General features: G+C 48.5%; 1 protein-coding gene across 7 annotated transcripts in view; it reads left to right on the top strand.

Moving 5' to 3' along the window:
• RALGAPA1 (Ral GTPase activating protein catalytic subunit alpha 1) overlaps window positions 1-15,965 on the top strand; it is a 623,631-nt gene that overhangs the window by 63,650 nt on the left and 544,016 nt on the right. The window lies entirely within an intron of this gene.

The following is a 15,965-nucleotide window of genomic DNA, read 5'->3' as shown; positions in this document are numbered from 1 at the left end:
GCCTTCAGCACCATGTATGATGTAGTAACTCCACTCTGCCATGCAGCTGTTCAAGAAGCACAGCTGTACCATACACTGCCCCACACTGTCAACAGCCTGAAAACTGTCTGGTTCACTGACTCCTTACTGCCATGTAGCCTGAACACTGTTGTGCCATGCACTAACTCCACACTGCCATGTATCCCTTCCAGAAACACTGTTGTATGATACACTAAGCCACTCTGCCATGCAGCCCTGAACACTGCTGTATCATGCACTAACTCCACACTGACACGCAGCCCTGAACACTGCTGTATCATGCACTAACTCCACACTGACACGCAGCCCTGAACACTGCTGTATGATACACTAACCCACACTGACACGCAGCCCTGAACACTGTTGTATCATGCACTAACTCTACACTGACACGCAGCCCTGAACACTGTTGTATCATGCACTAACTCTACACTGACACGCAGCCCTGAACACTGCTGTATGATACACTAACCCACACTGACACGCAGCCCTGAACACTGCTGTATCATGCACTAACTCCACACTGACACGCAGCCCTGAACACTGTTGTATCATGCACTAACTCTACACTGACACGCAGCCCTGAACACTGCTGTATCATGCACTAACTCCACACTGCCATGTATCCCTTCCAGAAACACTGCTGAATGATACACTAACCCACACTGACACGCAGCCCTGAACACTGTTGTATCATGCACTAACTCTACACTGACACGCAGCCCTGCACACTGCTGTATGATACACTAACCCACACTGACACGCAGCCCTGAACACTGCTGTATGATACACTAACCCACACTGACACGCAGCCCTGAACACTGCTGTATCATGCACTAACTCCACACTGACACGCAGCCCTGAACACTGTTGTGTCATGCACTAACTCTACACTGCCATGTATCCCTTCCAGAAACACTGCTTTATGACACACTAACCCACAATGACACGCAGCCCTGAACACTGTTGTATCATGCACTAACTCTACACTCACACGCAGCCCTGAACACTGCTGTATCATGCACTAACTCCACACTGACACGCAGCCCTGAACACTGCTCTATCATGCACTAACTCACACTAACACGCAGCCTTGAACACTGTTGTATCATGCACTAACTCCACACTGCCATGTATCCCTTCCAGAAACGCTGCTGTATGACACACTAACCCACACTGACACGCAGCCCTGAACACTGTTGTATCATGCACTAACTCTACACTGACACGCAGCCCTGAACACTGTTGTATCATGCACTAACTCTACACTGACACGCAGCCCTGCACACTGCTGTATGATACACTAACCCACACTCACACGCAGCCCTGAACACTGTTGTATTATGCTCTAACTCCACACTGCCATGTATCCCTTCCAGAAATAGTGCTGTATGACACACTAACCCACACTGACACACAGCCCTGAACACTGTTGTATCATGCACTAACTCTACACTGACACGCAGCCCTGAACAATGCTGTATCATGCACTAACTCCACACTGACACGCAGCCCTGAACACTGCTGTATCATGCACTAACTCCACACTGCCATGTATCCCTTCCAGAAACACTGCTGTATGACACACTAACCCACACTGACACGCAGCCCTGAACACTGTTGTCATGCACTAACTCACACTGACACGCAGCCCTGAACACTGTTGTATCATGCACTAACTCCACACTGCCATGTATCCCTTCCAGAAACACTGCTGTATGACACACTAACCCACACTGACACGCAGCCCTGAACACTGCTGTATCATGCACTAACTCTACACTGCCATGTATCCCTTCCTGAAACACTGCTGTATGACACACTAACCCACACTGACACACAGCCCTGAACACTGTTGTATCATGCACTAACTCCACACTGACACGCAGCCCTGAACACTGTTGTATCATGCACTAACTCTACACTGACACGCAGCCCTGAACACTGTTGTATGATACACTAACTCCACACTGACACGCAGCCCTGAACACTGCTGTATGATACACTAACCCACACTGACACGCAGCCCTGAACACTGCTGTATCATGCACTAACTCTACACTGACACGCAGCCCTGAACACTGCTGTACCATGCACTAACTCCACACTGACACGCAGCCCTGAACACTGCTGTATCATGCACTAACTCCACACTGACACGCAGCCTTGAACACTGCTGTATCATGCACTAACTCCACACTGACACGCAGCCCTGAACACTGCTGTATCATGCACTAACTCCACACTGACACGCAGCCCTAAACACTGTTATATCATGCACTAACTCCACACTGACACGCAGCCCTGAACACTGCTGTATCATGCACTAACTCCACACTGACACGCAGCCCTGAACACTGCTGTATCATGCACTAACTCCACACTGACACGCAGCCCTGAACACTGTTGTATCATGCACTAACTCTACACTGACACGCAGCCCTGAACACTGTTGTATCATGCACTAACTCTACACTGACACGTATCCCTTCCAGAAACACTGCTGTATGACACACTAACCCACACTGACACGCAGCCCTGAACACTGTTGTCCTGAACACTGTTGTATCATGCACTAACTCACACTGACACGCAGCCCTGAACACTGCTGTATCATGCACTAACTCCACACTGACACGCAGCCCTGAACACTGCTGTATCATGCACTAACTCCACACTGACACGCAGCCCTGAACACTGTTGTATCATGCACTAACTCTACACTGCCATGTATCCCTTCCTGAAACACTGCTGTATGATACACTAACCCACACTGACACGCAGCCCTGAACACTGTTGTGTCATGCACTAACTCCACACTGCCATGTATCCCTTCCAGAAACACTGCTGTATGACACACTAACCCACACTGACACGCAGCCCTGAACACTGCTGTACCATGCACTAACTCCACACTGACACGCAGCCCTGAACACTGTTGTATCATGCACTAACTCCACACTGACATGCAGCCCTGAACACTGCTGTACCATGCACTAACTCCACACTGACACGCAGCCCTGAACACTGTTGTATCATGCACTAACTCTACACTGACACGCAGCCCTGAACACTGCTGTACCATGCACTAACTACACACTGACACGCAGCCCTGAACACTGCTGTATGATACACTAACCCACACTGACACGCAGCCCTGAACACAGCTGTATCATGCACTAACTCCACACTGACACGCAGCCCTGAACACTGCTGTATCATGCACTAACTCCACACTGACACGCAGCCCTGAACACTGTTGTATCATGCACTAACTCTACACTGCCATGTATCCCTTCCAGAAACACTGCTGTATGATACACTAACCCACACTGACACGCAGCCCTGAACACTGTTGTGTCATGCACTAACTCCACACTGCCATGTATCCCTTCCAGAAACACTGCTGTATGACACACTAACCCACACTGACACGCAGCCCTGAACACTGCTGTACCATGCACTAACTCCACACTGACACGCAGCCCTGAACACTGCTGTACCATGCACTAACTCCACACTGACACGCAGCCCTGAACACTGTTGTATCATGCACTAACTCCACACTGACACGCAGCCCTGAACACTGCTGTACCATGCACTAACTCCACACTGACACGCAGCCCTGAACACTGCTGTACCATGCACTAACTCCACACTGACACGCAGCCCTGAACACTGTTGTATCATGCACTAACTCTACACTGACACGCAGCCCTGAACACTGCTGTACCATGCACTAACTACACACTGACACGCAGCCCTGAACATTGCTGTATGATACACTAACCCACACTGACACGCAGCCCTGAACACAGCTATATCATGCACTAACTCCACACTGACACGCAGCCCTGAACACTGTTGTATCATGCACTAACTCCACACTGACACGCAGCCCTGAACACTGCTGTATCATGCACTAACTCCACACTGCCATGTATCCCTTCCAGAAACACTGCTGAATGATACACTAACCCACACTGACACGCAGCCCTGAACACTGTTGTATCATGCACTAACTCTACACTGACACGCAGCCCTGCACACTGCTGTATGATACACTAACCCACACTGACACGCAGCCCTGAACACTGCTGTATGATACACTAACCCACACTGACACGCAGCCCTGAACACTGCTGTATCATGCACTAACTCCACACTGACACGCAGCCCTGAACACTGTTGTGTCATGCACTAACTCTACACTGCCATGTATCCCTTCCAGAAACACTGCTTTATGACACACTAACCCACAATGACACGCAGCCCTGAACACTGTTGTATCATGCACTAACTCTACACTCACACGCAGCCCTGAACACTGCTGTATCATGCACTAACTCCACACTGACACGCAGCCCTGAACACTGCTCTATCATGCACTAACCCACACTGACACGCAGCCCTGAACACTGTTGTATCATGCACTAACTCTACACTGACACGCAGCCCTGAACACTGTTGTATCATGCACTAACTCTACACTGACACGCAGCCCTGCACACTGCTGTATGATACACTAACCCACACTCACACGCAGCCCTGAACACTGTTGTATTATGCTCTAACTCCACACTGCCATGTATCCCTTCCAGAAATAGTGCTGTATGACACACTAACCCACACTGACACACAGCCCTGAACACTGTTGTATCATGCACTAACTCTACACTGACACGCAGCCCTGAACAATGCTGTATCATGCACTAACTCCACACTGACACGCAGCCCTGAACACTGCTGTATCATGCACTAACTCCACACTGCCATGTATCCCTTCCAGAAACACTGCTGTATGACACACTAACCCACACTGACACGCAGCCCTGAACACTGTTGTCATGCACTAACTCACACTGACACGCAGCCCTGAACACTGTTGTATCATGCACTAACTCCACACTGCCATGTATCCCTTCCAGAAACACTGCTGTATGACACACTAACCCACACTGACACGCAGCCCTGAACACTGCTGTATCATGCACTAACTCTACACTGCCATGTATCCCTTCCTGAAACACTGCTGTATGACACACTAACCCACACTGACACACAGCCCTGAACACTGTTGTATCATGCACTAACTCCACACTGACACGCAGCCCTGAACACTGTTGTATCATGCACTAACTCTACACTGACACGCAGCCCTGAACACTGTTGTATGATACACTAACTCCACACTGACACGCAGCCCTGAACACTGCTGTATGATACACTAACCCACACTGACACGCAGCCCTGAACACTGCTGTATCATGCACTAACTCTACACTGACACGCAGCCCTGAACACTGCTGTACCATGCACTAACTCCACACTGACACGCAGCCCTGAACACTGCTGTATCATGCACTAACTCCACACTGACACGCAGCCTTGAACACTGCTGTATCATGCACTAACTCCACACTGACACGCAGCCCTGAACACTGCTGTATCATGCACTAACTCCACACTGACACGCAGCCCTAAACACTGTTATATCATGCACTAACTCCACACTGACACGCAGCCCTGAACACTGCTGTATCATGCACTAACTCCACACTGACACGCAGCCCTGAACACTGCTGTATCATGCACTAACTCCACACTGACACGCAGCCCTGAACACTGTTGTATCATGCACTAACTCTACACTGACACGCAGCCCTGAACACTGTTGTATCATGCACTAACTCTACACTGACACGTATCCCTTCCAGAAACACTGCTGTATGACACACTAACCCACACTGACACGCAGCCCTGAACACTGTTGTCCTGAACACTGTTGTATCATGCACTAACTCACACTGACACGCAGCCCTGAACACTGCTGTATCATGCACTAACTCCACACTGACACGCAGCCCTGAACACTGCTGTATCATGCACTAACTCCACACTGACACGCAGCCCTGAACACTGTTGTATCATGCACTAACTCTACACTGCCATGTATCCCTTCCTGAAACACTGCTGTATGATACACTAATCCACACTGACACGCAGCCCTGAACACTGTTGTGTCATGCACTAACTCCACACTGCCATGTATCCCTTCCAGAAACACTGCTGTATGACACACTAACCCACACTGACACGCAGCCCTGAACACTGCTGTACCATGCACTAACTCCACACTGACACGCAGCCCTGAACACTGTTGTATCATGCACTAACTCCACACTGACATGCAGCCCTGAACACTGCTGTACCATGCACTAACTCCACACTGACACGCAGCCCTGAACACTGTTGTATCATGCACTAACTCTACACTGACACGCAGCCCTGAACACTGCTGTACCATGCACTAACTACACACTGACACGCAGCCCTGAACACTGCTGTATGATACACTAACCCACACTGACACGCAGCCCTGAACACAGCTGTATCATGCACTAACTCCACACTGACACGCAGCCCTGAACACTGCTGTATCATGCACTAACTCCACACTGACACGCAGCCCTGAACACTGTTGTATCATGCACTAACTCTACACTGCCATGTATCCCTTCCAGAAACACTGCTGTATGATACACTAACCCACACTGACACGCAGCCCTGAACACTGTTGTGTCATGCACTAACTCCACACTGCCATGTATCCCTTCCAGAAACACTGCTGTATGACACACTAACCCACACTGACACGCAGCCCTGAACACTGCTGTACCATGCACTAACTCCACACTGACACGCAGCCCTGAACACTGCTGTACCATGCACTAACTCCACACTGACACGCAGCCCTGAACACTGTTGTATCATGCACTAACTCCACACTGACACGCAGCCCTGAACACTGCTGTACCATGCACTAACTCCACACTGACACGCAGCCCTGAACACTGCTGTACCATGCACTAACTCCACACTGACACGCAGCCCTGAACACTGTTGTATCATGCACTAACTCTACACTGACACGCAGCCCTGAACACTGCTGTACCATGCACTAACTACACACTGACACGCAGCCCTGAACACTGCTGTATGATACACTAACCCACACTGACACGCAGCCCTGAACACAGCTGTATCATGCACTAACTCCACACTGACACGCAGCCCTGAACACTGTTGTATCATGCACTAACTCCACACTGACACGCAGCCCTGAACACTGCTGTATCATGCACTAACTCCACACTGCCATGTATCCCTTCCAGAAACACTGCTGTATGACACACTAACCCATACTGACACGCAGCCCTGAACACTGCTGTATGATACACTAACTCTACACTGACACGCAGCCCTGAACACTGCTGTATCATGCACTAACTCCACACTGACACGCAGCCCTGACCACTGCTGTATCATGCACTAACTCCACACTGACACGCAGCCCTGAACACTGCTGTATCATGCACTAACTCCACACTGACACGCAGCCCTGAACACTGCTGTATCATGCACTAACTCCACACTGACACGCAGCCCTGAACACTGCTGTATCATGCACTAACTCCACACTGACACGCAGCCCTGAACACTGCTGTATCATGCACTAACTCCACACTGACACGCAGCCCTGAACACTGTTGTATCATGCACTAACTCTACACTGCCATGTATCCCTTCCAGAAACACTGCGGTATGACACACTAACCCACACTGACATGCAGCCCTGAACACTGTTGTATCATGAACTAACTCTACACTGACACGCAGCCCTGAACACTGCTGTATCATGCACTAACTCACACTGACACGCAGCCCTGAACACTGTTGTATCATGCACTAACTCCACAGTGCCATGTATCCCTTCCAGAAACACTGCTGTATGACTCACTAACCCACACTGACACGCAGCCCTGAACACTGCTCTATGATACACTAACCCACACTGACACGCAGCCCTGAACACTGTTGTATCATGCACTAACTCTACACTGACACGCAGCCCTGAACACTGCTGTATCATGCACTAACTCACACTGACACGCAGCCCTGAACACTGTTGTATCATGCACTAACTCCACACTGCCATGTATCCCTTCCAGAAACACTGCTGTATGACTCACTGACACTCAGCCCTGAACACTGCTGTATGATACACTAACCCACACTGACACGCAGCCCTGAACACTGCTGTATCATGCACTAACTCCACACTGACACGCAGCCCTGAACACTGTTGTGTCATGCACTAACTCCACACTGACACGCAGCCCTGAACACTGTTGTGTCATGCACTAACTCCACACTGACACGCAGCCCTGAACACTGTTGTATCATGCACTAACTCCACACTGACACGCAACCCTGAACACTTGTATCATGCACTAACTCCACACTGACACGCAGCCCTGAACACTGCTGTATCATGCACTAACTCTACACTGACACGCAGCCCTGAACACTGTTGTATCATGCACTAACTCTACACTGCCATGTATCCCTTCCAGAAATAGTGCTGTATGACACACTAACCCACACTGACACGCAGCCCTGAACACTGTTGTCATGCACTAACTCCACACTGCCATGTATCCCTTCCAGAAACACTGCTGTATGATACACTAACCCACACTGACACGCAGCCCTGAATACTGCTGTATCATGCACTAACTCCACACTGACACGCAGCCCTGAATACTGCTGTATCATGCACTAACTCCACACTGACACGCAGCCCTGAACACTTGTATCATGCACTAACTCCACACTGACACGCAGCCCTGAACACTGCTGTATCATGCACTAACTCTACACTGACATGCAGCCCTGAACACTGTTGTATCATGCACTAACTCTACACTGACACGCAGCCCTGAACACTGCTGTATCATGTACTAACTCCACACTGACACGCAGCCCTGAACACTGTTGTATCATGCACTAACTCCACACTGCCATGTATCCCTTCCAGAAACACTGCTGTATGACTCACTGACACTCAGCCCTGAACACTGCTGTATGATACACTAACCCACACTGACACGCAGCCCTGAACACTGCTGTATCATGCACTAACTCCACACTGACACGCAGCCCTGAACACTGTTGTGTCATGCACTAACTCCACACTGACACGCAGCCCTGAACACTGTTGTGTCATGCACTAACTCCACACTGACACGCAGCCCTGAACACTGTTGTATCATGCACTAACTCCACACTGACACGCAACCCTGAACACTTGTATCATGCACTAACTCCACACTGACACGCAGCCCTGAACACTGCTGTATCATGCACTAACTCTACACTGACACGCAGCCCTGAACACTGTTGTATCATGCACTAACTCTACACTGCCATGTATCCCTTCCAGAAATAGTGCTGTATGACACACTAACCCACACTGACACGCAGCCCTGAACACTGTTGTCATGCACTAACTCCACACTGCCATGTATCCCTGAACACTGCTGTACCATGCACTAACTCCACACTGACACGCAGCCCTGAACACTGCTGTATCATGCACTAACTCCACACTGCCATGTATCCCTTCCAGAAACACTGCTGTATGACACACTAACCCACACTGACACGCAGCCCTGAACACTGTTGTCATGCACTAACTCACACTGACACGCAGCCCTGAACACTGCTGTATCATGCACTAACTCTACACTGACATGCAGCCCTGAACACTGTTGTATCATGCACTAACTCTACACTGACACGCAGCCCTGAACACTGCTGTATCATGTACTAACTCCACACTGACACGCAGCCCTGAACACTGTTGTATCATGCACTAACTCCACACTGCCATGTATCCCTTCCAGAAACACTGCTGTATGATACACTAACCCACACTGACACGCAGCCCTGAACACTGCTGTATCATGCACTAACTCTACACTGACACGCAGCCCTGAACACTGCTGTATCATGCACTAACTCCACACTGACACGCAGCCCTGAACACTGTTGTATCATGCACTAACTCCACACTGCCATGTATCCCTTCCAGAAACACTGCTGTATGACACACTTACAAACACTGACACGCAGCCCTGAACACTGCTGTATGATACAGTAACCCACACTGACACGCAGCCCTGAACACTGCTGTACCATGCACTAACTCCACACTGCCATGTATCCCTTCCAGAAACACTGCTGTATGATACACTAACCCACACTGACACGCAGCCCTGAATACTGCTGTATCATGCACTAACTCTACACTGACATGCAGCCCTGAACACTGTTGTATCATGCACTAACTCCACACTGACACGCAGCCCTGAATACTGCTGTATCATGCACTAACTCCACACTGACACGCAGCCCTGAACACTTGTATCATGCACTAACTCCACACTGACACGCAGCCCTGAACACTGCTGTATCATGCACTAACTCTACACTGACATGCAGCCCTGAACACTGTTGTATCATGCACTAACTCTACACTGACACGCAGCCCTGAACACTGCTGTATCATGTACTAACTCCACACTGACACGCAGCCCTGAACACTGTTGTATCATGCACTAACTCCACACTGCCATGTATCCCTTCCAGAAACACTGCTGTATGACTCACTGACACTCAGCCCTGAACACTGCTGTATGATACACTAACCCACACTGACACGCAGCCCTGAACACTGCTGTATCATGCACTAACTCCACACTGACACGCAGCCCTGAACACTGTTGTGTCATGCACTAACTCCACACTGACACGCAGCCCTGAACACTGTTGTGTCATGCACTAACTCCACACTGACACGCAGCCCTGAACACTGTTGTATCATGCACTAACTCCACACTGACACGCAACCCTGAACACTTGTATCATGCACTAACTCCACACTGACACGCAGCCCTGAACACTGCTGTATCATGCACTAACTCTACACTGACACGCAGCCCTGAACACTGTTGTATCATGCACTAACTCTACACTGCCATGTATCCCTTCCAGAAACACTGCTGTATGATACACTAACCCACACTGACACGCAGCCCTGAATACTGCTGTATCATGCACTAACTCTACACTGACATGCAGCCCTGAACACTGTTGTATCATGCACTAACTCCACACTGACACGCAGCCCTGAATACTGCTGTATCATGCACTAACTCCACACTGACACGCAGCCCTGAACACTTGTATCATGCACTAACTCCACACTGACACGCAGCCCTGAACACTGCTGTATCATGCACTAACTCTACACTGACATGCAGCCCTGAACACTGTTGTATCATGCACTAACTCTACACTGACACGCAGCCCTGAACACTGCTGTATCATGTACTAACTCCACACTGACACGCAGCCCTGAACACTGTTGTATCATGCACTAACTCCACACTGCCATGTATCCCTTCCAGAAACACTGCTGTATGACTCACTGACACTCAGCCCTGAACACTGCTGTATGATACACTAACCCACACTGACACGCAGCCCTGAACACTGCTGTATCATGCACTAACTCCACACTGACACGCAGCCCTGAACACTGTTGTGTCATGCACTAACTCCACACTGACACGCAGCCCTGAACACTGTTGTGTCATGCACTAACTCCACACTGACACGCAGCCCTGAACACTGTTGTATCATGCACTAACTCCACACTGACACGCAACCCTGAACACTTGTATCATGCACTAACTCCACACTGACACGCAGCCCTGAACACTGCTGTATCATGCACTAACTCTACACTGACACGCAGCCCTGAACACTGTTGTATCATGCACTAACTCTACACTGCCATGTATCCCTTCCAGAAATAGTGCTGTATGACACACTAACCCACACTGACACGCAGCCCTGAACACTGTTGTCATGCACTAACTCCACACTGCCATGTATCCCTGAACACTGCTGTACCATGCACTAACTCCACACTGACACGCAGCCCTGAACACTGCTGTATCATGCACTAACTCCACACTGCCATGTATCCCTTCCAGAAACACTGCTGTATGACACACTAACCCACACTGACACGCAGCCCTGAACACTGTTGTCATGCACTAACTCCACACTGACACGCAGCCCTGAACACTGCTGTATCATGCACTAACTCTACACTGACATGCAGCCCTGAACACTGTTGTATCATGCACTAACTCTACACTGACACGCAGCCCTGAACACTGCTGTATCATGTACTAACTCCACACTGACACGCAGCCCTGAACACTGTTGTATCATGCACTAACTCCACACTGCCATGTATCCCTTCCAGAAACACTGCTGTATGATACACTAACCCACACTGACACGCAGCCCTGAACACTGCTGTATCATGCACTAACTCTACACTGACACGCAGCCCTGAACACTGCTGTATCATGCACTAACTCCACACTGACACGCAGCCCTGAACACTGTTGTATCATGCACTAACTCCACACTGCCATGTATCCCTTCCAGAAACACTGCTGTATGACACACTTACAAACACTGACACGCAGCCCTGAACACTGCTGTATGATACAGTAACCCACACTGACACGCAGCCCTGAACACTGCTGTACCATGCACTAACTCCACACTGCCATGTATCCCTTCCAGAAACACTGCTGTATGATACACTAACCCACACTGACACGCAGCCCTGAACACTGCTGTACCATGCACTAACTCCACACTGCCATGTATCCCTTCCAGAAACACTGCTGTATGACACACTAACCCATTCTGACACGCAGCCCTGAACACTGTTGTATCATGCACTAACTCTACACTGACACGAAGCCCTGAACACTGTTGTATCATGCACTAACTCCACACTGCCATGTATCCCTTCCAGAAACACTGCTGTATGATACACTAACCCACACTGACACGCAGCCCTGAACACTGTTGTGTGATTCACCAACTCCACACTGACATGCATCTATAGGCTCTGCTGTACGATACACTAACTCCACACTGCCATGCAACTATGACTTCTGTTGTATGATCCACAGACTCCACACTGGCATGCAACCATGTTGTCTGTTGTATAATTCTCTTACTCCACACTGGCATTCAACCATGTTGTCTGTTGTATAATTCTCTTACTCCACACTGGCATGCAACCAAGACTTCTATTGTATGATTCACAGACTCCACACTGCCATGCAACCATGAGCACCTCTGTACGATACACTAACTCCAGACCGCCATGCATTCTAGGTGCACTGCATAGGGTAGTACATTAACTCTAGACTGCCACAGGCTCTTGCCATCTTCCAAGGCACAGGCACACATCTTTTTTCGTGGCTGGTTTCTGAACTCCATTGTTAAGTGCTCTCTGTTTTATGGCACAACAGTGTTTTCAGCATTTTCTTTCTTTTGAAGAACACATGGCTCAGGTGACTGCTTACAGAAGACACCACATCCCAGCAGAGGAAGCAGATAGACTGCATAGCTTTAGAAGTTAGTTGTCAATCATGGATGTGGCATTGTGAGGTTCCGGGAGGGAAATATAGTCTCACCTAACACAGCTGTCACTTTGTCTGTCTCAACAACAGTAAAGTAGAACAGAGGGTGAGAGCAAGTGAAACATGGTCTGTCTATCCATAAACCTCACTGTGAATAGGGACCCTGATTAGAATTTTTAGGTTGAGCGTAAGCATTCGACCTCTTGTATACTTAAGTAAACTTCTGTGGGCTCAAAACGATTTAATTTGCTTGACTCAGTGCCATTTAGGAGTCCTTCTTTGCTAGTGGTCAGTCATGCCTCTCTGTCCTGCCTTTTTCTCTTTGGGAGCAGGGACCAACTTCTGTTTAATTACACTTTGTCCGGTTTATCTCTTCTCTAGGGAACTTCTTTTTTTTTTTGCCTGCTCCTCTTTCTCTGTGGGTGTGTGTTCCAGCCGCTTCCTCTGGCATCTCCTCCAGCAGGTCCCCCTCTCCCCCAAGCTCCCTCTACAAACATAAAACCAACAGCAGAGAGGGGTGTTTCCAGGGCAAGCTTGGCCTGGCTCTCTTTGTCTAAAACTTCTTCCCAACTTCCTCCTCCCTTGTCCCCATGCTCAGGAAAAACAAACACTTGTATCATTTTCTTTTTAAACGGATACTTTAAGAGCGAGTACTGTGCTGGTCTTACATGAACCCTGTCCCTTTGAAAAGAAACGTTTCCCAAGTCCTGTTTAGTGTCAATTTATTGTATCCTTACTAAACTGTGACCCCGAGATCTGCTTCAAAAGGACTCAAAGTTGCTGCTCTTTTGGTTATCTTGGCTTTTGCTCAGCTGCACGAGAAAATAAATCGTCCCTCTTTCTTCCCCGGAACTAAGTAATCGCGCTCACTGCAGCCTACTGGGCGTAGGTGGAAGTGATGAGGGCGAACGCTGTCAGTCGTGGGAGCAGAGCGAGGGGGTTTGTGGGCTTATCCGTTCCAGGTTTTTCTTTGCAATATGGGGTTTGTAGTTCTGATGTTATGAGCAAGACTGCAAGTCCAAGACGGCGAAGTGAAAAGCCTGGACTAGAAGAACTGCTCATGCGTGTATGGTCCTAGGAATCTTGAGAACTGTGGTGTTTGATGTACACATTGCCCTTATTCCCACATCCGTAATGACCTGGGCTGTTTAGGAGCCCCATACCTAAAACACTAGAAAAGGTTAATTGATGATTTAAAAGAAAAATAGACATATGTTAAATATCCAGTAGTGCCAAATAGCATTATCTATTCAGCTTTTTCCATTCTGCATAACAGTGTTCAAATATCATACAAGTCCATGCTGTAAACAGTTCAAAAAATGCATTAAAACTTGTCAAAGTCTTGTTATGTAATAAGTTGACTAGTCGGGCGACATTTGTTATTTAAGCTCTAACTACTGATCCAGAAATCACACCAAACCCTCCCGTTGATTGCACTAAGGGTGAAATATCATGCAAGCCTATTTGAGGCTAAAAATGTGCCTTCTGTAAATTTCCAGAGAGACTGTGGGCGTCCTGTTTACTAACGGTAAAGGACAGTTTTACTAATTCTGCCAGCATTTTTACAGAACCTTTACGAATATAAATAGACTGACTTTTCCTCCTTTTCACTAATCCTGCCTCTTCCGTCTGCCCCCTTAGCACCTGTGTATCTACACTGGGGCTTGCCCGGTGCTGCGCTCCATTGCTAGCCCGCTGTGTTCGTGCTTTAGAAATACCAAAACATACGTACCTTTCTACATGCACTGCTTTTACTTTGATTCAAACGCCATCACTCAATAAAATTAAAATCCTGACTGGGCATCGTCAAGCAAGGCCACTAGGACATACTGCCTCAAATTCTTTATGCCAGGATTGTCATTTGTGAAACATACAAAGAAAGCATTGCACATCAAATTATTTTGGCTAACAACTATGCAACCAAAATGCCACGCAATGGTCTAGCCTAAAAATAATTTTGAAGAACTCTTTTGGACCTTTTGCTGGGGGACAACCACTGAATATTCTTGAATTTGAGTTTGTACTAGGGGCGTTTCTGGTTCGTGCAGTACCCATGACAGCCATAATGTATTCCAGAGGCGTTTTATGTTGCTGCTATAACTTTGAATTTGTATAATGCATTACTTCCACTTTGAACACGTCTGTTTTGCTGTGCATACATAGGCCACACTTGTAGTCTGGACTGTGGGGTAAGAGCTTCGTGTGGTGCATGAAGTTCGTGGAATGCTCCAAATTATGCACATGATGTACTTTGCTCAAAAGTTAGCAAGAGTTTGAGGATAATCGCACATTAATTAATACATAGCTTGCTCTGAAACATTTTTCGGTCGAGTGCACAAGCGCTCTGACCTGTTGTAAGCTATCTGTGGGCTTTTAACCTCGCCCACTCTATGCCCATCACTATCACTAGTTCCTGGGCTTGCCTTTCAAAAATCCTTTGTTATCATTTGTCCCTCATTGGGGCAGTTTTGTTACCTCCTTGGCCATCGACCCTGTACATTGGATAATTGCACGTTTGCCGATACATTTGACTATGAGCGAAGTTCTTTTTCCTTTTGTGTCTCTCCTTCACGCTCATGG

Source organism: Pleurodeles waltl, chromosome 9 (assembly GCF_031143425.1).
Source record: "Pleurodeles waltl isolate 20211129_DDA chromosome 9, aPleWal1.hap1.20221129, whole genome shotgun sequence".
In the NCBI taxonomy this organism is placed as follows: Eukaryota; Metazoa; Chordata; class Amphibia; order Caudata; family Salamandridae; genus Pleurodeles; species Pleurodeles waltl.
The sequence above is the reverse complement of the archived record's forward strand: the minus strand, read 5'-3'. Positions and strand labels throughout refer to the sequence as shown.